The sequence below is a fragment of the Mesoplodon bidens genome, assembly GCF_964165515.1.
Source record: "Mesoplodon bidens genome assembly, chromosome: 20".
NCBI classification, from domain to species: Eukaryota; Metazoa; Chordata; class Mammalia; order Artiodactyla; family Ziphiidae; genus Mesoplodon; species Mesoplodon bidens.
This window is the reverse complement of record NC_138181.1, coordinates 16,063,265-16,088,011: the sequence shown is the minus strand read 5'-3', so window position 1 is coordinate 16,088,011 and position 24,747 is coordinate 16,063,265. Positions and strand designations below refer to the sequence as shown.

Here is a 24,747-nt window from a genome sequence, read left to right as displayed (position 1 = left end):
GGCTTTTCATCTGATGGAGCTGGAACTATTGGATATCCATACATTAAAAAAAAAAAAATTAACCTTGATTCCTAACTCTCACTCTATATACAACTTAATTTAAAATGAATCATAGACCTAAATATTGGACCTAAAACTCTAAAACTTCTAGAAGAAAATGTAGGAAAATACCTTGTATCTAGAATACTTAAAAACTCTTACAAATCAACAAAACAAAGAGAACAACCCAACTTAAGAAATGAGCAAAAGATTTAAGCAGGCGTATCACAGAAGAAAGACAAATATGCACATGAAAGGGTGCTTGGCTTCATTAGCCATCAGGGAAAGGCAAATTAAAAACCAGAAAGAGTTACCACGACACATCCACTAGCACAGCTTAAATTTTAAAAGACTAAGTGCTGGCAACAATGTGGAGCTATAGGGACTTCCCTGGTGGTCCAGTGGTTAAGACTCTGTGCTCCCAATGCAGGAGGCATGGGTTCAATCCCTGGTCAAGGAACCAAGATCCCACATGCCAAAAAAAAAAGAAGAAGAAAAAGAAAAGGAGTTAAAGAATGTAGAGCTATGTCTTGTTTATGGTTTCCTTTGCTGTGCAAAAGCTTTTAAGTTTAATTAAGTCCCATTTTTAAATTTTTGTTTTAATTTCCGTTACTCTAGGAAGTGGGTCAAAAAAGATCTTGTGGTTTATGTCAAAGAGTGTTTTTCCTGTGTTTTCCTCTAAGAGTTTCATAGTGTCTGGCCTTACATTTAAGTCTTTAATCCATTTGGAGTTTATTTTTGTGTATGGTGTTAAGGAGTGTTCTAATTTCATTCTTTCACATGTAGCTGTCCAGTTTTCCCAGCACCATTTATTGAAGAGGCTGTCTTTTCTCCATTGTATGTTCTTATCTCCTTTGTCATAAATTAGGTGCATGGGTTTATCTGTGGGCATTCTGTACCATTGATCAGAGTGAAGTAAGCCAGAAAGAGAAAAACAAATACCATATGTTAACGCATACATAAGGAATTAAAAAAAAATGGTACTGATGAACCTAGTTGCAGGGCAGGAATAAAGATGTAGACACAGAGAATGGACTTGAAGACACAGGGTGCGAGGAGGAAGCTGGGGCAAAGTGAGAGTAGCATCGACATGTATACACTACCGAATGTAAAATACTTGCATGGTGGGAAGCAGCTGTGTAGCACAGTGAGATCGGCTCGGTGCTTTGAGATGACCTAGACGGGTTGGGTAGGGAGGATGGGAGGGAGGCTCAAGGAGGGGATATGGGGACATATGTATGCATATGGCTGACTCACTTTGTTGTACAACAGAAACTAAAACAGTATTGTGAAGCAATTATACTCCAATAAAAATTATTTTTTTAAAAAAAGAATGTGGAAGTATGGAAACTGTCATAGATTGCTCAGGAATGCAAAAGGGTGTAACCACTTTGGAAAACGGTTTGGCATTTTCTTATAAAGCTAAACATCTGCTTACCATAAGATCCAAATACCTCACTTTGAGATATTTACTCCATAGAAAATTATTTTTAATTTTTACTGGAATATAGTTGATTTTTTGTACAATGTTGTGTAGTGTCAGGTGTACAGCAAAGTGAATCTTATACTCTATTTTTTTAGATTGTTTTCCCATATAGGTCATTCCAGAGTACTGAGTAGAGTGCCCTGTGCTATACAGTAAGTTCTTATTAGTTACCTATTTTATATATAGTAGTGTGGATATGTCAATCCCAGTCTGCCAATTCATCCCTCCCCTCCCTTATCCCCAGGTAAACCCCATAGAAACTAAGACGTATATCCACACGAGGACTTGTATTCAAATGTTTATAGCAGTTTTATTCCTAACAGCTCAAAACTAGAAACAACACAAATGTCCATTGCCTGGTGTTTGCATAATAATCATATACTTCTCAGCTATAAAAAAGAACAAATTACTGCTATGGAACAACATGCATGAATCTCAAAACAGTGATGCTACATGAAAGAATCCAGACACCAAAGACTAAATACTGTAGTTTCCATTTATACACAATTTTAGAGAAGACAAAACTATAATGACAGAAAGATTAACTGTTGCCAAAGACCAAGAATAGGGGGAGAAGATTGATTCAAAGGGGGCAGGAGGCATTTTGGGGTGAGGGAAATGTTTATGATTATGGTGGAAGTTATAGGACTCTACTTATCCGTCAAAACTTAAATAGTTAACTACATTCGTAGCATGTGATATCCGAAGCATACAAGAGAACATATAAAGATAGTCTAGTTAATACATATTGAGATATAAATAAAATGAACACTGGTGAAACTGCCACTTGAGATCTAGAGCGTTACAGATATTGTTTCTCCTTATGCCAACGGATTGTTTTTTCTAAAAAAAAATGAAAAACTACCTAATCTTATTATAGTTAAAAAACGATAATCAATGAAAGTTATTGTACCTGTATTACATCTCAATATAACTGATTTTTTTAATGTGAAGGTGAAGCCTGGAGCAAGGACCCCTCTTGACTGAGTCTAAGGGCAGTAAAGAAAACAGAAACTAGTAAAAGAAACTAAAAATGTACAATTTGTAAGGTGGATAGAGACCCCGATCATTGCGCTAATAGAAGCCTAGGAGTACCAACCGCTGCCACACATCAACAGCAGCTAACAGTGAGGGTTTCTGTTGGCTTTTCTTATGAGATGGTCAGTCATTGGGGCCACAAGAGGAGGCAAAGGAGTGATTCAGGAAAACAAATGTATTATACTCACCTAGAAACAGAAGACATAGTACAGCACCCAGTGCCACTTGGAAAAACACCAGGGGAGTCAGGAGGCAGAAGACAGGAAGCAGGGGAGCACTTAGACCATGGCCTTTATTGGGGTTTCTGCAGGAGAGACAAAGCAGGGCAAGTAAACAGTTTAGGGCTGGCTGGTGTGAATCATTTCAGCGAGCTTTGGGCTATAAGGATGGTCTCTAGTTGCCTGGTACCTGGCCTTAGGATAATTAAGGCAAAGGAATATCATCTCCTGGGGTGCAGGGGCCAGATAGAGGAAGCCAGGCTCTGGACTGCTTACTTTGCATAACAAGGCCATGCTCCCAGCTGAGCCCTAGCTTGCCTCTAGGAATTGGTGAGCCCCGGAGGAGCAGTCTCTCCCCAGCCAGAAAAGAATATTTTTAAGATGTTAAAACAGCATAACATGCAGGAGGAAAAAAAAAAAAAAAAAAAATATATATATATATATATATATATATATATAAAATATATATAATACACATATATAATATATAATACAAACAATGCCATTTCCTATGTGCCATGAACACTTCTGAATTTCTTGAATTAACTCTTTTAATCTGGTTAACAACCCTGCTAGTGAGTCAAACATAGTCAGCACTGAATGTTGCATGCCAGGTGAGGACCAGAGTGGACGATGCTTTTGTGCTAATGCCCGTGCTTAATTATTAGAAGGTTGAAGTTGAAGCCAGATTGTTTCTGGTTAAGATGTGAAGGAGCAAAAACAAAGAACATAGACAGCTCCCTCCAGATGTTGGCTGTGAAGGAAACAAATGCTACAGAGTTACAGTCAAAGGAAGATTTGGTTTTTTAGGTTCTGAGATTGTTCACATGTTATATAATAAGGGAAAGGATCTGGGAAAGATAAAGATATTGAAAATATAAATGGTTTGGGGGATACTTGATGAAAAAGGAGAACTTGAGTGAATTACTTTACCTCTTGGAGCCTTACCTATTTCTTAATCTGTAAAAATAGTAATCATAATCCCAACTGCCAAAATTTTGGTGAGGATTAAATGAAAGAAGATATAGCACATTTAGCACATATTCTGGCATAAAGTATTGCTCAATAAATGACCATTTTATTCCTTCCACCTTTTTTTTCTTTTAATATCACAACACAACTTGCTCTATGATGTGCAAACCAGCTGCAGAATGTAAACTTGCTATAATTCCATCTTCTCAGGTTTTTTATGAATCCTTTTAAAAATACCAGGGGCAAGGGGAGCTGGAGAACTTTCACATAAGTTATTGAGAGCCTGATAGATGTCAATGGCTGTATCCAAATGCTGAAAAGGAAACGAAGCATAGGAATAAATGTGATGCTTTTTGGAAATGAAGACAAAGCGTGAAGGAAAACTGAAATAAGAGAACACATTAACCCCAAGAAAAAAATTTATTGAGCTTGTTATTGGAACATAATAACTGGTACTTTTATCTCAGACGACTGTTGCATTAAACTAAACAGACCAAAATGTTGTAAGCATCCTGATTGCCTTCCTTAAGTGGCATTAGCAATGTAAATCAACAGAGCAGATGAACTATGTGAGATTAACTGCCTATAAAACTGGGGGTTAGAGTGAATATGGGATTTTTATTTTGAAAAGTTAAACTACAAAAATAGCCCCAGGGACATATAAAGGCAGTCAGGAAATGTCAAAGATAAAAATGTTAATTAGAACATTTGGTTTCTTCTTAAAGCAGGCTGTGGTGTTGTCCTTTCTTTGACATTTGGAAACCTGAAATTCTTCTTCACCAGTTCACCCTGGACTAACATACAGCTTTATTAAAAAAATCAGTGAATGTGATATTTATTTTTTAAGAGTTCAAAGATTGTGCCCTCCTCACTGGTGGTAGGTATCATGGAGTCAAGCTCTGTAATTCACCCAAAGGTAAAATCTGTAAAAAAAAATATTTGCTTAGGGCTTCCCTGGTGGCGCAGTGGTTGAGAGTCCGCCTGCCCATGCAGGGGACATGGGTTTGTGCCCCGGTCCGGGAAGATCCCACATGCCGCAGAGCGGCTGGGCCCGTGAGTCATGGCCGCTGAGCCTGCGCGTCCGGAGCCTGTGCTCCGCAACGGGAGAGGCCACAACAGTAAGAGGCCCGCGTACCGCAAAAAAAAAAAAAAATTTGCTTAAAATCCCCTGGAGAATATTCTGTATCCCTTAGAGTAATAAGCAGGGAGGCACTTTATTGCTGTCTCTATTCTCTGTATTAGCATTTATGTAAGAAAGGGAGCTAGAGTTGCTAGAATGAAAATGGGTTCCAGTGAAGCACAGAGAGGGCACACTTCAGAGCATGTGGGTCTGGACATGAATCCTGTGCATCAACAGCAGACTTACATACTTCTCGCACACAGGAAGCACGTGTGTATGTCTATGTATAGTGTGTGCATGAGAGTCTTTTGAAGATCTAGTTAAAATACAGATTCCAGCTCCACCCAACTCAGCTCCCCACTCTAGTCAACTGTACTAATAGGTCTAGTGTGGACCCCAGGAGTATGCATTTTGAACTATCAACCCCATGTGACTTTAATGCAGGGGCTCTGACGACCATACTTATAAAAGCACAGTTATAGGGCCATTTTTAAGTTACTCACAATAATGAAAAGAGTGATACTGATTTAATTAGTACCTTTAGCTAAGCTGCTTTTTAAGCAGAGTAAGGTAAGTGATCTGATTTCTGAGGCTCTGAGTTCCTTGAAGTAACAAAGACATTCTGTCATTAGAGCTCACTCTGGATAGGTTCTTCCTTTACAGAAGTGATGCACTGATTTAAATGCACATTCAGACAAAAATAATACATGCGTAATTTGGCCCTTTCTAGTGTGCTAGAAAGGTAAAGCTCTTGGAGAAAACCCACCAAAGAAAGGCCTTGGCGTCTACCTTCCTTGACCTCTTTCATCTCTAGTGACCTTTGCCTCCACTCTACATTATTATTCCACTCCCATGACCACTACCTACACAGTTTAGCTTCGCCCAAAACAACAGAAGTGGAAATCTTTCCATCAGGAATTCCCCCCAGTGGCCACAAAGCTCTGTCCATCCATGCAGGGTTCCTCTGAGACCTCTGCTCCTTGTCCCATCTCCCTTTGTCTCATTAGAGTCCTGTCTTTAACTTCTCTTGTTCATTTTGGATTTCATCATCTCAACAATTTTGTTGGGACTAAATGCAATTCCTTTCTGCATTATCTTTCTATTTTTCATACTTGACAAAACACAAACCCTAGATCAATCCAGCTCACCATTTCCTCAGTGCTCACACTGGGATACTGGACTCAGAGATAAGTGAAAAACACTGCAGACAATTGCCACTATAAATTCATAATTTATAAACCTCATCTCGGCTCTCAAACTTCTCAGAAATCCCTCTTTATTTTACTCGTACACAATTTCCCATTCTCCATGCTACGTATTTCCAATCTTTGCCACTCTCTTCAAACTTCTTGACCCCTCATTCTCAAGGGAAAATGCACCCCCTATTTCATTCATAGAGAAAACAGAACACACCAGACAAGAACTACTAAACTTTCTATCTCCAGACAACACACGTGCCGACACCTGCTCCTGTTATAATGGATGAAACATCTCTTTTTCCGTCCCCAGAGAATCCCACCATGGTGCTTTCCATCCTTTTTTCTTCTCTTGTTTCTCTAAGTATCATCTGTGAAATACCAGCCTCATTATCACCTAGGCATGGAAGGCTTGACAAGGTACAGAAGTCTCAGTCCAAACCTTCAAAATCAGAATCTCTAGATTCAGCATCAAAGAACTGTGCATGTTTTAAGTTTTCTAGGTGATGTTTGTTCTCCCTCAAGTACGACAGTGACTGACCTTTAGCCTCATCAGAGACCTACAGCATTTACTTCCCCTCATCCCTGGGTCTTCAATACCTTCCAACAGTATTTTAACTTGCATAATTCTCTCATCAATATTGACTGTCTGTCCCCCCACCCACTTAGACTTTTTATTTTTCTTTGCTGATTCACAAATTTCCTGAGACCGTTGCTACTTACTTTCTACACTTTCTAAACTGGCATTCCCTCTTCAGTCAACTGTCCCTACCATCACCACTCCCACCTACTTGACTGACGGTGGTAGTCACTAACTCACGCCATGGCTGAACCCAGGAGGCATGTCTCTGTCCTCATCTTACTTGAATTGTTGACAACATCTGCCTCAGCCGACCTCCTTCCCTGGCCTTCTCTGACACTCTGCAAGCTGCTCCCTCTCTGTCATAGCTCACTCTTATTCTCTGCCCACTTCTTAAGAGTTCTCTACAGACTTCTTCTCTAGGATTCCTTCTCTTTTAATGGACATATATGTTCCTGGGGAAGTACCATCTGCTTCCATGCCCATTTTTTGTTTTTTGTTTTGCTTTGTTTGTTTGTTTTTTGGCCATGCTGTGGGATCTTAGTTCCCCAACCAGGGATTGAACCTGGACCATGGCAGTGAAAGGGCTGAATGCTAACCACTGGACTACAGGGAACTACAGGGAATTCCCTCCATGTCGTTAAATATTATATATAATCTCATGAACACCAAATCGATACTGGAAGCCACATTTCTCTCTCAAGCTGCATTTCCACCACGTCCATCCCACTCCCACACATTCCACAGACCTGTTTCTGTTCTCTACCTGAATCATCCCTGAGCATCACCTGTGACTCCTGCTTCTCCTCCACCTCCACATCTGATTAGTCATCAAGTCCTATTTATTGTCTCCTAAGTCTCTGCCACACCTGTTCATTCCTTTCTCTACATCTCCCCCTGTTCTTCCCTCCCCTTCTTCTTTCTTTTTTATTTTTTTTGCGGTACGCGGGCCTCTCACTGTTGTGGCCTCTCCCGTTGCGGAGCACAGGCTCCAGACGCGCAGGCTCAGCAGCCATGGCTCACGGGCATAGCCGCTTCATGGCATGTGGGATCTTCCTGGACCGGAGCATGAACCCGTGTCCCCTGCATCAGCAGGCGGACTCTCAACCACTGCGCCACCAGGGAAGCCCTTCCCTCCCCTTCTTTTCCTGAGTATTCAGTACCAAAACCATTAGGTGGGACCAAGGAAGGCAGGCATCAACATCAATGTACGGGTGACAGGGAGCTGCAGTGGCCCAGGGTATCAGAGCCAGGGTGGGAGGAGAACAGCAGGGAGTGCTAGAATGGAAAGGGAGAAAACTAGATTGAACCCTGTTGTGTTGGACTAGGAATTGGAGGTTCAGGTGTGAATTTAAGATTTTTAATATAGATATATAGATAGACATAAATAGAGATAGAGATATATAGAGGTATATAAATAAATAAATATAGATGTAATGTATACACCTACAGGCATATGTGTATGTATATCCATTAGCACTGTTGACTGAGATGGCCTGAGAGGCTGCTGTATATGGTTGCATTGGGTTAATGTTGGAAAATGTCCTTGTTTGTAGGAAATACACCCTAAAGTGTACAAAGATGGTGGAACATTAGATAAGTAACTTATTCTCAAGTAATTCAGGAGAGGAAAAAAATCTTTGTACTGTACTTGGAAATTTTCTGAAAGTTTGAGATTGTTTTGAGATGAAACAATAAATAAAAACAACAATGAGATATCGCTACACACTTGTTAGAATGGCTAAAATCCAAATGACATGTATTTTTTAAAACCTATCTTCTTTCTGTCAGTAATTACAAGATCCCACAGACAGAAAATCAGTAAGTATACAGTTGAACTGAATAGCACATCAATCAACTGAATCTAATTGACATTTTTAGAATACTTCATCTAACAACAGTAGAATACACATTCTTCTCAGGGTCACATGGAACATCCACCAAAGTAGACCACGTTCCTGGCCACAAAATATGCCTTAACAATTTTGAAAGAGCAGAAATCATACAAATTATGTTCTCAGACCATATTGGGATTAATTTAGAAATCAGTAACAGAAAGGTGGCTGGAAAATCCCCAAATATTTGGAAATTAAACAACACAATTTTAAATAACACATGGGTCAAAGAAAAAGTTTCAAGAGAAACTTTAAAATATTTTGAACTAATTGAAAATCAAAGTAAAACATAAAAGCTTGTGGAATGTAGCAAAAGCCGTACTTAGAAGGAAATTAAAGCATATATCAGAAAAGAAGACAGATCTAAACTTAGTAATCTAAGCTTCTACTTTGGGGAACTAGAAAAAAAAAGCAAATTAAATTCAAATTAAACAGAATTAAAGAAAGGATAAAAATGGAACAAAAATCAATAAAATTGAAAATAGGACATTAATAGAGGACATCAGTAAAACCAAAAGCTTTTCTTGAAAAGATCAATAAAATTGATGAACCTCTAGCTAGGCTAACTAAGAATAAAAAATAGAAGACACAAATTACTATTATCACAAATGAAAGAATACTGATTCCATGGACATTAAAATGATAATAAAAGGGAAAAAAGAATACTAAAGTATTATACACAACTCTATTCCCACAAATTTGATAACCTAGATGAAATAGGCCAAGCTCTTGAAAGGTACAGTGTACCAGAACCCACATAAGGAGAAATAGATACACTCAATAGGCCTATATCTATTAGAGAAATTGAATCAATAATTAATAATCTCCCAAAGCAGAACACACCAGGCCCAGATGGTCTCACTGTTGAATTCTACGAAACACTTAAAGGAAAAATTAATACCAATTCTTGGCAACATGTTCCAGAAAATGGAAGCAGAGAGAATACTTCCTAATCAATTTTATGAGGCTGACATTGTTCTAATAGCAAAACCAGACAAACAAGTTACAGAAAAAGAAAATTACAGCCCAATATCTCTCATTAACATGGATGAAAAAATCCTCAAGAAAGTATTAGCAATTGAATACAAAACTGTGTAAAAAGATCATACACCATGACCAAATAAGATTTATCCCAGGTACACATTCAAAAATCAACTAATGTAATCCATCAATCAGGCTAAAGAAGAAAAATCATATGATGGTATCAATAGATACAGAAAAAATCCTCTATCTCATTTGATAAAATCTAACACTCATTCATGATAAAAAAAACTTTCAGCACACTATGAATAGAGTAGAATTTTCTCAACTTGATAGGAAAAATTTATGAAAACACTATAGCTAACATCTACTTAATGGTTAACATACAAAAGTGAATTGTTTTCCTATATAACAGTAATGAACGACTGGAATTTGAAATTAAAAACACAACACCATTTACATTAGCACCCTCCAAAAGTAAAACATTTAGGCATAAATCTAACAATATATATATAATTCTATGTGAAGATAACTATAAAATTCTGATCAAGGATTCACAGAAGATCTAAGTGAATGAAGAGATATTCCATGTTCATGCACAGGAAAACTCAATATTATTAAGATGTCAGTTCCTCTCAGCCTGATCTATAGATTTAATGAAATTTCAATCAAAATACCAATGAGTTATTTTGTGGAGATTAACAAATTGACTCTAAAGTTTGCATGGGAAGGTAATAGACCCAGAGTAGTCAACACAATATTGAAGGAGAAGAACAAAGTCAGAGGATGACATTACCTAACTTACTATAAAGCTACAATAATCAAGACAGTATGATATTGGTGAAAGAACAGGTAAAAAGACCCGTGAAACAGAATCGAGAGCACAGATATAGGCCCACACAAATATAGTCAACTGATCTTTGACCAAAAAGCAAATGCAATTCAATGAAGAAAGGATTGTTCTTTGAACAAATAGTGTTGGTACAACAAATAGTGCTGTCCAGTGCTGGAACAACTGGACATCCACATGCAAGAAAATGAATCTAAACAACACCTTACATCTTTCACAAAAGTATCAATATTAACTAAAAGTGGATCATAGACCTGAATGTAAACCACAAAACTATGCAACTTCTGCAAGACAGCAAAGAAGAAAATCTAGATGACTTTGGGTTTGGGGATGACTTTTTAGATACAGCAAAAACATGATCTATTAAGGAAAAAATTGATAAGCTGGACTTCTTTAAAATTAAAATGTGCTCTGCAAAGGGCACTGTTAAGAGAATAAAAATATAATCCACAGTCTGGGAGAAAATTTTTGTAAAACATATACCTAATGAAGTACTAGAATCTAAAATAAAAAGAACTTTAAAAACTCACAGTAAGGCCCAGCTTCCTTGCGGAGGAGTCCGAAGCACTGCGTCCAGCAGCAGTTCCCCATTGCATGCCGCCCAGTCTCCCGTTTCTGGGTCTCGAGCGTCTCCGGTGTCACACTATCAAGGCTCAGTTTTCGAGCTTTGTACCAAAGCCTTGTGAGCAGCTTACCTAGAGCCCCGGGCCAGGAGTCATCAGGTGTGAAGGGGGCACTTCTCTGTGAGGTGCTGCAATCCCTCGCCTGGAATCCTTGGCTCTGTGAAGGTTAACCTTCCCTAGCTACCAAGAGGAGCCAGCCTCAATAACCCAAGCCCATGGAAATCATAACTGGGAAGCCGGGTGGATGAAAGGCTCTTGGTGCTGCAGCAAGGAGTCAGTGCTGTGCCTCTGAAGTGGGAGAGCCAACTTCAGGACACGGGTCCACAAGAGACCTCCCAGCTCCACATAATATCAAGCAGCGAAAATCTCCCAGAGATCTCCATCTCAACACCAGCACCCAGCTTCAGTCAACGACCAGCAAGCTACAGTGCTGGTCACCCTATGCCAAGCAACTAGCAAGGCAGGAACACAACCCCACCCATTAGCAGAGAGGCTACCTAAAAACATAATAAGGCCATAGGCACCCCAAAACACACCACCAGACGTGGACCTGTCCACCAGAAAGACAAGATCGAGCCTCAACCACCAGAACACAGGCATTAGTCCCCCCCACCAGGAAGCCTACACAACCTACTGAAACAACCTTAGCCACTGGGGACAGACACCAAAAACAACGGGAACTACGAATCTGCAGCCTGCAAAAAGGAGACCCCAAACACAGTAACATAAGAAAATGAGAAGGCAGAAAAACACACAGCAGGTGAAGGAGCAAGATAAAAACCTACCAGACCTAACAAATGAAGAGGTAATAGGCAGTCTACCTGAAAAAGAATTCAGAATGATAGTAAAGCTGATCCAAGATTCTATTTCCAAGATCCATAATCTTGGAAATAGAATAGACAAAATGCAAGAAACAGTTAACAAGGACCTAGAAGAACTAAAGATGAATCAAGCATCGATTAAAAACACAGTAAGTGAAATGAAAAATACTCTAGATGGGATCAATAGCAGAATAACTGAGGCAGAAGAATGGATAAGTGAGGTGGAAGATAAAATAGTGGAAATAACTGATGCAGAGCAAAATAAAGAAAAAAGAATGAAAAGAACAGAGGACAGTCTCAGAGACCTCTGGGACAACATTAAACGCACCAACATTCGAATTATAGGGGTTCCAGAAGAAGAAGAGAAAAAGAAAGGGACTGAGAAAATATTTGAAGAGATTATAGTTGAAAACTTCCCTAATATGGGAAAGGAAATAGTTAATCAAGTCCAGGAGGCACAGAGAGTCCCATACAGAATAAATCCAAGGAGAAATACGCCAAGACACATATTAATCAAACGGTCAAAAATTAAACACAAAGAAATCATATTAAAAGCAGCAAGGGAAAAACAACAAATAACACACAAGGGAATCCTCATCAGGTTAACAGCTGATCTCTCAGCAGAAACTCTACAAGCCAGAAGGGAGTGGCAGGACATAATTAAAGTGATGAAGGAGAGAAACCTGCAACCAAGATTACTCTACCCAGCAAGGATCTCATTCAGATTTGATGGAGAAATTAAAGCCTTTACAGACAAGCAAAAGCTGAGAGAGTTCAGCACCAACAAACCAGCTTTACAACAAATGCTAAAGGAACTTCTCTAGGCAAGAAACACAACAGAAGGAATATACCTACAATAACGAACCCAAAGCAATTAAGGAAATGGGAATAGGAACATACATATCAATAATTACCTTAAATGTAAATGGACTAAATGCTCCCACCAAAAGACACAGAGTGGCTGAATGGATACAAAAACAAGACCCATATACATGCTGTCTACAAGAGACCCACTTCAGACCTAGAGACACATACAGATTGAAAGTAAGGGGATGGAAAAAGATATTCCATGCAAATGGAAATCAAAAGAAAGCTGGAGTAGCAATTCTTATATCAGACAAAATAGACTTTAAAATAAAGACTATTAGAAGAGACAAAGAAGGACACTACATAACGATCAAGGGATCGATCCCAGAAGAAGATATAACAATTGTAAATATTTATGCACCCAACATAGGAGCACCTCAATACATAAGGCAAATACTAACAGCCATAAAAGGGGAAATCGACAGTAACACAATCATAGTAGGGGACTTTTACACCCCACTTTCACCAATGGACAGATCATCCAAAATGAAAATAAATAAGGAAACACAAGCTTTAAATGATACATTAAACAAGATGGACTTAGTTGATATTTATAGGACATTCCATCCAAAAACAACAGAATACACATTTTTCTCAAGTGCTCATGGAACATTCTCCAGGATAGATCATATCTTGGGTCACAAATCAAGCCTTGGTAAATTTAAGAAAATTGAAATTGTATCAAGTATCTTTTCCGACCACAATGCTATGAGACTAGACATCAATTACAGGAAAAGATCTGTAAAAAATACAAACACATGGAGGCTAAACAATACACTACTCAATAACGAAGTGATCACTGAAGAAATCAAAGAGGAAATTAAAAAATACCTAGAAACAAATGACAATGGAGACACCACGACCCAAAACCTATGGGACGCAGCAAAAGCAGTTCTAAGGGGGAAGTTTATAGCAATACAATCCCACCTTAAGAAACATGAAACATTTCGAGTAAACAACCTGACCCTGCACCTAAAGCAATTAGAGAAAGAAGAACAAAAAACCCCCAAAGTTAGCAGAAGGAAAGAAATCATAAAGATCAGATCAGGAATAAATGAAAAAGAAATGAAGGAAACGATAGCAAAGATCAACCAAACTAAAAGCTGGTTCTTTGAGAAGATAAACAAAATTGACAAACCATTAGCCAGACTCATCAAGAAAAGAAGGGAGAAGACTCAAATCAATAGAATTAGAAATGAAAAAGGAGAAGTAACAACTGACACTGCAGAAATACAAAAGATCATGAGAGATTACTATAAGCAACTCTATGCCAATAAAATGGACAACCTGGAAGAAATGGACAAATTCTTAGAAATGCACAACCTGCCAAGACTGACTCAGGAAGAAATAGAAAATATGAATAGACCAATCACAAGCACTGAAATTGAAACTGTGATTAAAAATCTTCCATCAAACAAAAGCCCAGGACCAGATGGCTTCACAGGCGAATTCTATCAAACATTTAGAGAAGAGCTAACACCCATCCTTCTCAAACTCTTCCAAACAATATCAGAGGAAGGAACGCTCCCAAACTCATTCTACGAGGCCACCATCACCTTGATACCAAAACCAGGCAAGGATGTCACAAAGAAAGAAAACTACAGGCCAATATCACTGATGAACATAGATGCAAAAATCCTCAACAAAATACTAGCAAACAGAATCCAACAACACATTAGAAGGATCATACACCATGATCAAGTGGGGTTTATTCCAGGAATGCAAGGATTCTTCAATATACGCAAATCAATCAATGTGATACACCATATTAACAAGTTGAAGGAGAAAAACCATATGATCATCTCAATAGATGCAGAGAAAGCTTTCGACAAAATTCAACACCCATTTATGATAAAAACCCTGCAGAAAGTAGGCATAGAGGGAACTTTCCTCAACATAATAAAGGCCATACATGACAAACCCACAGCCAGCATCGTCCTCAATGGTGAAAAACTGAAACCATTTCCACTAAGATCAGGAATAAGACAAAAAGTTGCCCACTCTCACCACTCTTATTCAACATAGTTTTGGAAGTTTTAGCCACAGCAATCAGAGAAGAAAAGGAAATAAAAGGAATCCAAATTGGAAAAGAAGAAGTAAAGCTGTCACTGTTTGCAGATGACATGATACTATACATAGAGAATCCTAAAGATGCTACCAGAAAACTACTAGAGCTAATCAATGAATTTGGTAAAGTAGCAGGATACAAAATTAATGCACAGAAATCTCTGGCATTCCTGTACACTAATGATGAAAAATCTGAAAATGAAATCAAGAAAACACTCCCATTTACCACTGCAACAAAAAGAATAAAATATCTAGGAATAAACCTACCTAAGGAGACAAAAGACCTGTATGCAGAAAATTATAAGACACTGATGAAAGAAATTAAAGATAATACAAATAGATGGAGAGATATACCATGTTCTTGGATTGGAAGAATCAACATTGTGAAAATGACTCTACTACCCAAAGCAATCTATAGATTCAATGCAATCCCTATCAAACTACCACTGGCATTTTTCACAGAACTAGAACAAAAAATTTCAAAATTTGTTTGGAAAAACAAAAGACCCCGAATAGCCAAAGCAATCTTGAGAACAAAAAACGGAGCTGGAGGAATCAGGCTCCCTGACTTCAGACTATACTACAAAGCTACAGTAATTAAGACAGTGTGGTACTGGCATAAAAACAGAAAGATAGATCAGTGGATCAGGATAGAAAGCCCAGAGATAAACCCACGCACATATGGCCAACTTATCTTTGATAAAGGAGGCAGGAATGTACAGTGGAGAAAGGACAGCCTCTTCAATAAGTGGTGCTGGGAAAACTGGACAGGGACATGTAAAAGTTTGAGATTAGATCAATCCCTAACACCATACACAAAAATAAGCTCAAAATGGATTAAAGACTTAAATGTAAGACCAGAAACTATCAAACTCTTAGAGGAAAACATAGGTAGAACACTCTATGACATAAATCACAGCAAGATCCTTTTGGACCCACCTCCTAGAGAAATGGAAATAAAAACAAAGATAAACAAATGGGACCTAATGAAACTTCAAAGCTTTTGCACAGCAAAGGAAACCATAAACAAGACCAAAAGACAACCCTCAGAATGGGAGAAAATATTTGCAAATGAAGCAACTGAGAAGGGATTAATCTCCAAAATTTATGAACAGCTCATGCAGCTTAATAGCAAAAAAACAAACAACCCAATCCAAAAATGGGCAGAAGACTTAAATAGGCATTTCTCCAAAGAAGATATACAGACTGCCAACAAACACATGAAAGAATGCTCAACATCATTAATCATTAGAGAAATGCAAATCAAAACTACAATGAGATATCATCTCACACCAGTCAGAATGGCCATCATCAAGAAATCTAGAAACAATAAATGCTGGAGAGGGTGTGGAGAAAAGGGAACACTCTTGCACTGCTGGTGGGAATGTAAATTGGTACAGCCACTATGGAGAACAGTATGGAGGTTCCTTAAAAAACTAGAATAGAACTACCATATGACCCAGCAATCCCACTACTAGGCATATACCCTGAGAAAACCATAATTCCAAAAGAGACATGTACCAAAATGTTCATTGCAGCTCTATTCAGAATAGCCCGGAGCTGGAAACAACCTAAGTGTCCATCATCGGATGAATGGATAAAGAAGATGTGGCACATATATACAATGGAATATTACTCAGCCATAAAAAGAAACGAAACTGAGTTATTTGTAATGAGGTGGATAGACCTAGAGTCTGTCATACAGAGTGAAGTAAGTCAGAAAGAGAAAGACAAATACCGTATGCTAACACATATATACGGAATTTAAAAAAAATGTCATGAAGAACCTAGGGGTAAAACGGGAATAAAGACATAGACCTACTTGAGAATGGACTTGAGGATATGGGGAGGGGGAAGGGTAAGCTGTGACAAAGCGAAAGAGAGGCATGGACATATATACACTACCAAACGTAAGGTAGATAGCTAGTGGGAAGCAGCCGCAGAGCACAGGGAGATCAGCTCGGTGCTTTGTGACCGCCTGGAGGGGTGGGATGGGGAGGGTGGGAGGGAGGGAGATGCATGAGGGAAGGGATGTGGGAACAGATGTATATGTATGACTGATTCACTTTGTTATAAAGCAGAAACTAAAAAAAAAAAAAAAAAAAAAAAAAAACCTCACAGTAAGAAAACACCCAATTTAAAACTGAGCAAAATATCTGAAAAGATACCTCACCAAAGAAGATATACAGATGGCAAATAAGCATATGAAAAGATGTTCAACACCATATGTCATTAGAGAATTGCAAATTGATACGATGAGATACCAGTACACACCTAGTAAAATGGCTAAAATCCAAAACACTGATAACACCAAATGCTGGCAAGGATTTGGAGCAACTGGAACTCTCATTCATTACTGGTGGAAAAGCAAAATGGTATATCCACTTTGGAAGACCTTTTGCTAGATTATTAGAAGGCTAAACACAGGCTTACCATATGACCTGGGCATTCTACTCCTAGGTATTTATCCAAGTGAGTTAAAAACATAGTCACACAAAACTTGCACATGAATATTTATAGTAGCTTTGATCATAATTGCCAAAAGTTAAAAGCAACCAAGATGTCCTTCAATAGGTCAATGTATAAACAAACAGTGATACATACATACAATGGAATATTACTCAGTGATTAAAAAAAAAAAGAGTGATCAAGCCACAAAAAGACATGAGGGAACCTTGCTAAGTGAAAGAAGCCAGCTCGAAAAAAATGTATGTAACAAAATGTAGTATGTAATGTATGATGCCAACTATATTACATTCTAGAAAGTTGAAACTGTAGGACAGTGCAAAGATCATTGGTTTCCAGGGATTTCAGGTAGGGAGAAAGGGATAACTAGGTGGAGCACAGCAAATTTTTAGGGCAGTGAAACTATTCTGTAGGATAGTGTAATGGTAAATAGACGACATTATGCATTTGTCAAAACCTATAGACCTGTACCAGACAAAGAGTAAGCCCTAATGGGAACTATGGACCTTAGGTAATAATCATTTGTCAGTAATGGTGTATCAGTATTTTTTTTTTTTTCCGGTACACGGGCTTCTCACTGTTGTGGCCTCTCCCGTTGCGGAGCACAGGCTCCAGACACGCAGGCTCAGCGGCCATGGCTCACGGGCCCAGCTGCTCCGCGGCATGTGGGATCTTCCTGGACCGGGGCACGAACCCGTGTCCCCTGCATCGGCAGGCAGACTCTCAACCACTGCGCCACCAGGGAAGCCCTGGTGTATCAGTTTTAACAAATGTACCACACTCATGGCAAGATAGTAGTAGGAGAAACTGTGTGCAGGCACAGGGGGAGGGGTTAGTATGTGGACCTCTGCATAATTTTTCTGTAAACTTAAAACTGCTCTAAGAAATAAAGTCTATTAAAAATGATAAATAAGATAAAAAATAAAGTCTACTAAAATATCTATCCACTTTTCTGCACTGCAATTTTTATACTTCTGTTCAAGCTACATCCTTCGTTTGTCCCTATGCTATTATAACCTCCCACCCACCTTCAAATGTCCCCTCTCTGGTCCCCTCTGCAGCAAGAGTGATATTTTTAAAATATAAAAATTGTCGTGCTCTCTCTAACTGTAAATACTTCCATTGTTTGCCATTGCCTTCAGAATACAATTCTGAATCCTTCACGTGGATCATCCAGCCCTCAAGGGCTGGTCCCGGCCGTCTCCTCTAGACTCTTCCTCACGAATCCTGCCCCACCGTCAGACGCCAACTCTGCCGAGCTCCTTGCCATTTCTCCAGTGTGCTGTTTTCTTTCCTCTGTACTGTGTTCCCTCCCCAACTATCCTTCACTCAGATGAAACCTGTTCCTCCTCTGGTCTCATCTGAAACATCTTTTCCCCTAGGAAACAGTCCCAGTTTGGTTGAAAAGGGACCCTAATAACCTTCAAGTTTAAAAACAGAATTTTATGGATTTTCAATTTACACATCTGGTAACCCACCTTATTATATTTTAGGAAGAGCCTGAGAAATGCATCCCAGCCTAGTCTGTGGCTTTAAGGGATGGAACAAAAGCATCTGAGGGAAAAAAATGAAAAAAACAAAACAAAACAGAACAACCAACCCCCACTCAGCCATACGTGTGGGATTGGCTTTCCAAGTACAAATGTATCTGGGCTGGATAGCAGCCTGGACCCCAGTGAGGACTCCCAGACCCTGATCCCATGTCACAACCAAAACAAAGTTAAAGTGACCCCTGGGAAAGTTGACAGGTCATCACAGCTGTTCTGGTGTGGATGCAGGCAGATTCCTCCAGGTGATAGTGACTGTTAATATAGGAATAGCTCTTGCGTATTAAAGAGGTATTAAAAAATAGTCCAGCTGTTCATGAAGAGTCACTTGGGCCTGGGAGGGAGAGGTGAAGGGTCAAAGCCAAGGTTAAGGTTTTAACTGAGAACATGCTTGCCCCTCAAGGGTCTAAGACAGGAGGAGAGGCGAACACTTTATGAACGCTAGAGCCCAAAGGATAAATATGTATTCCTCCTTGTTTCAAATAAAATTTAATGAAGAGGCAAGCATCTCTGCTAAAGATGGTGGTAACTGCATCCATCATCTATAAGCAGCTGAGCCTGTTTATGTCAAAGATGCGTAGATGGCAGGCTCCGATTTTAAAAAAAAATTTTTAACATCTTTATTGGAGTATAATTGCTTTACAATGGTGTGTTAGTTTCTGCTTTATACAAAGTGAATCAGTTATACATATACATATGTCCCCATATCTCTTCCCTCTTGCATCTCCCTACCTCCCACCCTCCCTATCCCACCCTGCTAGGTGGTCACAAAGCACTGAGCTGATCTCCCTGTGCTATGCAGCTGCTTCCCACTAGCTATCTACCTTACGTTTGGTAGTGTACATATGTCCATGCCACTCTCTCACTTTGTCCCAGCTTACCATTCCCCCTCCCCTTATTCTCAAGTCCATTCTCTAGTAGTTCTGCGTCTTTATTCTTGTCTTGCCCCTACATTCTTCATGACCATTTTTTTGTTTTTAGATTCCATATATATGTGTTAGCATATGGTATTTGTTTTTCTCTTTCTGACTTACTTCACTCTGTATGACAGACTCTAGGTCCATCCACCTCACTACAAATAACTAAATTTCATTTCCTTTTATGGCTGAGTAATATTACATTGTATATAGGTGCCACATCTTCTTTATCCATTCATCTGTCGATGGACACTTAGGCTGCTTCCATGTCCTGGCTATTGTAAATAGAGCTGCAATGAACATTTTGGTACATGACTCTTTTTGAACTATGGTTTTCTCAGGGTATATGCCCAGTAGTGGGATTGCTGGGTCGTATGGCAGTTCTATTTTTAGTTTTTTAAGGAACCTCCATACTGTTCTCCATAGTGGCTGTATCAATTTACATTCCCACCAACAGTGCAAGAGGGTTCCCTTTTCTCCACACCCTCTCCAGCATTTACTGCTTGTAGATTTTCTGATGATGGCCATTCTGACTGGTGTGAGATGATATCTCATTGTAGTTTTGATTTGCATTTCTCTAATGACTAGTGATGTTGAGCATCTTTTCATGTGTTTGTTTGGCAATCTGTATATCTTCTTGGGAGGAATGTCTATTAAGGTCTTCTGCTCATTTTTGGATTGGGTTTTTTGTTTTTTTGATATTGAGCTGCAGGAGCTGCTTGTACGTTTTGGAGATTAATCCTTTGTCAGTTGCTTCATTTGAAAATATTTTCTCCCATTCTGAGGGTTGTCTTTTCGTCTTGTTTATGGTTTCCTTTGCTGTGCAAAAGCTTTTAAGTTTCATTAGGTCCCATTGTTTTTTTTTGTTTTTATTTCCATTTCTCTAGGAGGTGGGTCAAAAAGGATCTTGCTGTGATTTATGTCATAGAGTGTTCTGCCTATGTTTTCTTCTAAGAGTTTGATAGTGTCTGGCCCTACATTTAAGTCTTTAATCCATTTTGAGTTTATTTTTGTGTATGGTGTTAGGGAGTGTTCTAATTTCATTCTTTTACATGTAGCTGTCCAGTTTTCCCAGCACCACTTATTGAAGAGGCTGTCTTTTCTCCATTGTATATTCTTGCCTCCTTTATGAAAGATAAGGTGACCGTATGTGCGTGGGTTTATCTCTGGGCTTTCTATCCTGTTCCACTGATCTATATTTCTGTTTCTGTGCCAGTACCATACTGCCTTGATTACAGTAGCTTTGTAGTATAGTCTGAAGTCAGGGAGCCTAATTCCTCCAGCTCCGTTTTTCTTTCTCAAGATTGCTTTGGCTATTTGGGGTCTTTTGTGTTTCCATACAAATTGTGAAATTTTTTGATCTAGTCTGTGAAAAATACCAGTGGTAGTTTGATAGGGGTTGCATTGAATCTGTAGATTGCTTTGGGTAGTAGAGTCATTTTCACAATGTTGATTCTTCCAATCCAAGAACATGGTATACCTCTCCATCTATTTGTATCATCTTTAATTTCTTTCATCAGTGTCTTATAATTTGTCTCCTTAGGTAGGTTTATTCCTAGATATTTTATTCTTTTTGTTGCAGTGGTAAATGGGAGTGTTTTCTTAATTTCACTTTCAGATTTTTCATCATTAGTGTATACGAATGCAAGAGATTTCTGTGCATTAATTTTGTATCCTGCTACTTTACCAAATCCATTGATTAGCTCTAGTAGTTTTCTGGTAGCATCTTTAGGATTCTCTATGTATAGTATCATGTCATCTTCAAAGAGTGACAGCTTTACTTCTTCTTTTCTGGTTTGGATTCCTTTTATTTCTTTTTCTACTCTGATTGCTGTGGCTAAAACTTCCAAAACTATGTTGAATAAGAGTGGTGAGAGTGGGCAACTTTTTGTCTTGTTCCTGATCTTAGTGGAAATGGTTTCAGTTTTTCACCATTGAGGACAATGTTGGCTGTGGGTTTGTCATGTATGGCCTTTATTATGTTGAGGAAAGTTCCCCCTATGCGTACTTTCTGGAGGGTTTTTATCATAAATGGGTGTTGAATTTTGTCGAAAGCTTTCTCTGCCTCTATGGAGATGATCATATGGTTTTTCTCCTTCAATTTGTTAATATGGTGCATCACATTGATTGATTTGTGTATATTGAAGAATCCTTGCATTCCTAGGATAAAGCCCACTTGATCCCTTTTAATGTGTTATCAGATTCTGTTTGCTAGTATTTTGTTGAGGATTTTTGCATCTATGTTCATCAGTGATATTGGGCAGGCTCAGATTTTAATTCTTTGAAACCCAAGCTGAGAGGCAGAGATCCAGACAAGGGATGCAAAGGGGAAAGTGTAAACTGAAGAATGTCAGGCAATGCAGGCAACAAGAGAAGGTGATAATTGTCCTTCTCCTCAGCCTCCCAAAACACCCAAGGTGGCCTTAAGCTAGGTTGAGTCTGGGAGGGCAGAGGATGCTGAACCGCTGAACTTGCTGTATAAGGGACCACAGCCACCAGTCACTTCTATCTCTGTCTGGACACTTAGTTATCTGCCCTCTGCTTTGGCCTCCAATACTATTACTGCATCTTCCTTGGAACAGTGGTTCACTCATTCATTTATTCATCCATTCATTGTTCATTCAATAAATATTCATTGGGACCAGGCACTGTGGACACAGTGATGATTAGGACAGACATCTTTGTTCTCACTGAGCCTACATTCCAGTTGGGGGGATAGACAATAAATAGACAAATACATCTACAAAATAATGTCAGGAAGTGAAAAGTACTATGAAGGAGAAAACTTAGGATAAAAGAAGAGAAGGGCTAAAGATGGTGGTTTACATAGAGTGGTCAGAAAGATCTCCTTAGAGGAATATGAGTCTACAACATTTTCACATGGTAATTTTACGTTTAATTTTTTGAGGAACCGCCATACCATTTTCCATAGTGGCTACACCATTTTACGTGATTGGATTTGTATTTTCAAAGGATCACTCTGGATGCCGAGTGGAAAACAGATAGTAGGGGGACAGGAACGGAATCAGGGAACCCAGTAAGGGGGCTATTGCAGTGTTACAGGCAGTCAGTGAAAAACTGAGTACAACGCCCTCGGTGGGCAGTGAGGACAGGGGACTTGTGGGCGGGAAAGAAGAAAACTAATGATGGCACCAATCATGGAGAAGTTGGGCTTGGTACAGACCACCAGGCTCACAACCACAGGGGCACAGCAAGCTCTGGGGATAACTAGATGATTCAATTCACACTCTGCTCAGTCAACGGTCTCCATGGGAACACTGCTGAATTTGGCTGGAGGTTGAGGTATGACTGATACTACAAACGACGTCTCTCACACACAAACATCCAGCTAAAGAAAGTGAGATGCAAAGCAGGCACCTCTTTTGGAAACCAAGTCCCAAGGGAAGACAGGAAACTAAGAGCCCCAGAGAGACATCACTATTCACAGATTTGGCTATTCCTTTCGTCACGAAGTATGACTTTGGGGCCAGACTAAGGAATGCAGTTTGTTCTATTTATGAGAAATATGCCACTTCTTATTTGTGTTTAGGCACAAGGATCAGGAAAGATTTGGAGATACAGGGAGCTGTGATTTGTCAACCTCGCAATTGTTTCTAACCCTGTTCAGTTATTTATATCTGAGGAAATCCAGCAAACCTTTTCTCAATCAATCTAAGTACTCGTGAAAATTGTTTTGTTAATAATGACATGTAATAAATGGCTTCTGTTTCACCTTTTCAGAATAGGATCCACAAATCCTTCCCAGGACCTGAAGAGTTCCTGAACTTTTAAAATGACAAGGATTTCACCTAAAATTATTGGGCTAAAACACTTCAGATAAAAAGAGGAGTGTGTTTAATTTACCACAGTGATCAATTTCAGACTAAGGGTATAATACCGGCAGCTAGGGGAGTTAAGCCTTGATAAAACCTAAGACCAGTCCAATTCCCTGCTAGCCAATTAGCAGCTTTTCATTTGCAGAAGAATTTCACCCCATAGAAGAGCCTTTGAACCAAAACCACAAAATCTTATTGTTGATTGTCTACTGAAATTCACTCTCCAGTTGGATTATACACAATCCCACAGGCTCAGATGAAAGACGGTGGACAGGGAACTCTCAACAACAACAGCAACAACAAAAAGCTAGCAATGTGTAAATAAGTAGATAAAGCAACTGGACCAAAAAAACCCATGAGAGGACCTGTAAGGTTTTTGGAAGTATTTCTTCACCCAAATGCTTGTTTTTCATCATCAAATTTTTCATCAGAAGTTTATATGTTTCCAGGTTTGTCCACATAGCAAAAACAATAATCATTTGCATTGAAGTGTTTAGTTTAAGAAGTGATTTCATTATACAACATTTCATTTAAAATGGAAAAGACTCCATTTTGTAGATGTGAAAAGCTTAGGTGCCTTACTCAAATCCTGAGTCTTTGTGGTAGACACTTTGGGCAGGAAGGACCTCAGAAGACAGTCGTGTAAATGATTTTGATTTGGTTTTAGAGACATGGAAAGGAGGATTTTAAAACAAAGACAATACTTTTATAAAAAAAGAATAGGGTGTTCATACTGTAACTTGAGGGCTTTGTGGACCTAAGAAAAAGCAGTGTATACCAAACGTAAAATAGATAGCTAGTGGGAAGCAGCCACATAGCACGGGGAGATCAGCTTGGTGCTTTTTGACCACCTAGAGGGGTGGGATAGGGAGGGTGGGAGGGAGGGAAACGCAAGAGGGAGGGGATATGAGGACATATGTATATGTATAACTGATTCACTTTGTTATGAAGCAGAAACTAGCACACCATTGTAAAGCAATTATACTCCCATAAAGATGTAAAAAAAAAAAAAGCAGTGTACATAACCGTTTATGCTCAAGGTCAGGTATTAATGGCCCTGACTTCTTAAACCTGATATATCCCTATTTACCATGTAACCTCAGGGAAGCTCAGTAAACTGAGCCTCAGTTTTACCAATATGCAACATGGGAAAAGTGTTAGTGCTTCCCTCTCCGGGAGGCCAAGAAAACTGAATGTAATACTGCACGTAAAGTGGTTCACCCAGTGC

At 39.1% G+C, this 24,747-nt stretch overlaps 1 protein-coding gene across 7 annotated transcripts in view; it reads right to left on the bottom strand.

Moving 5' to 3' along the window:
- FUT10 (fucosyltransferase 10) overlaps positions 1 to 24,747 on the bottom strand; it is a 265,015-nt gene that overhangs the window by 86,223 nt on the left and 154,045 nt on the right. For all 7 annotated transcript variants that reach the window (XM_081221152.1, XM_081221153.1, XM_081221151.1 and 4 more), the window contains one exon: positions 2,752 to 2,867. The gene's annotated coding sequence lies outside the window, so the exon portion shown is untranslated. The remainder of the gene's footprint in view (positions 1 to 2,751; positions 2,868 to 24,747) is intronic.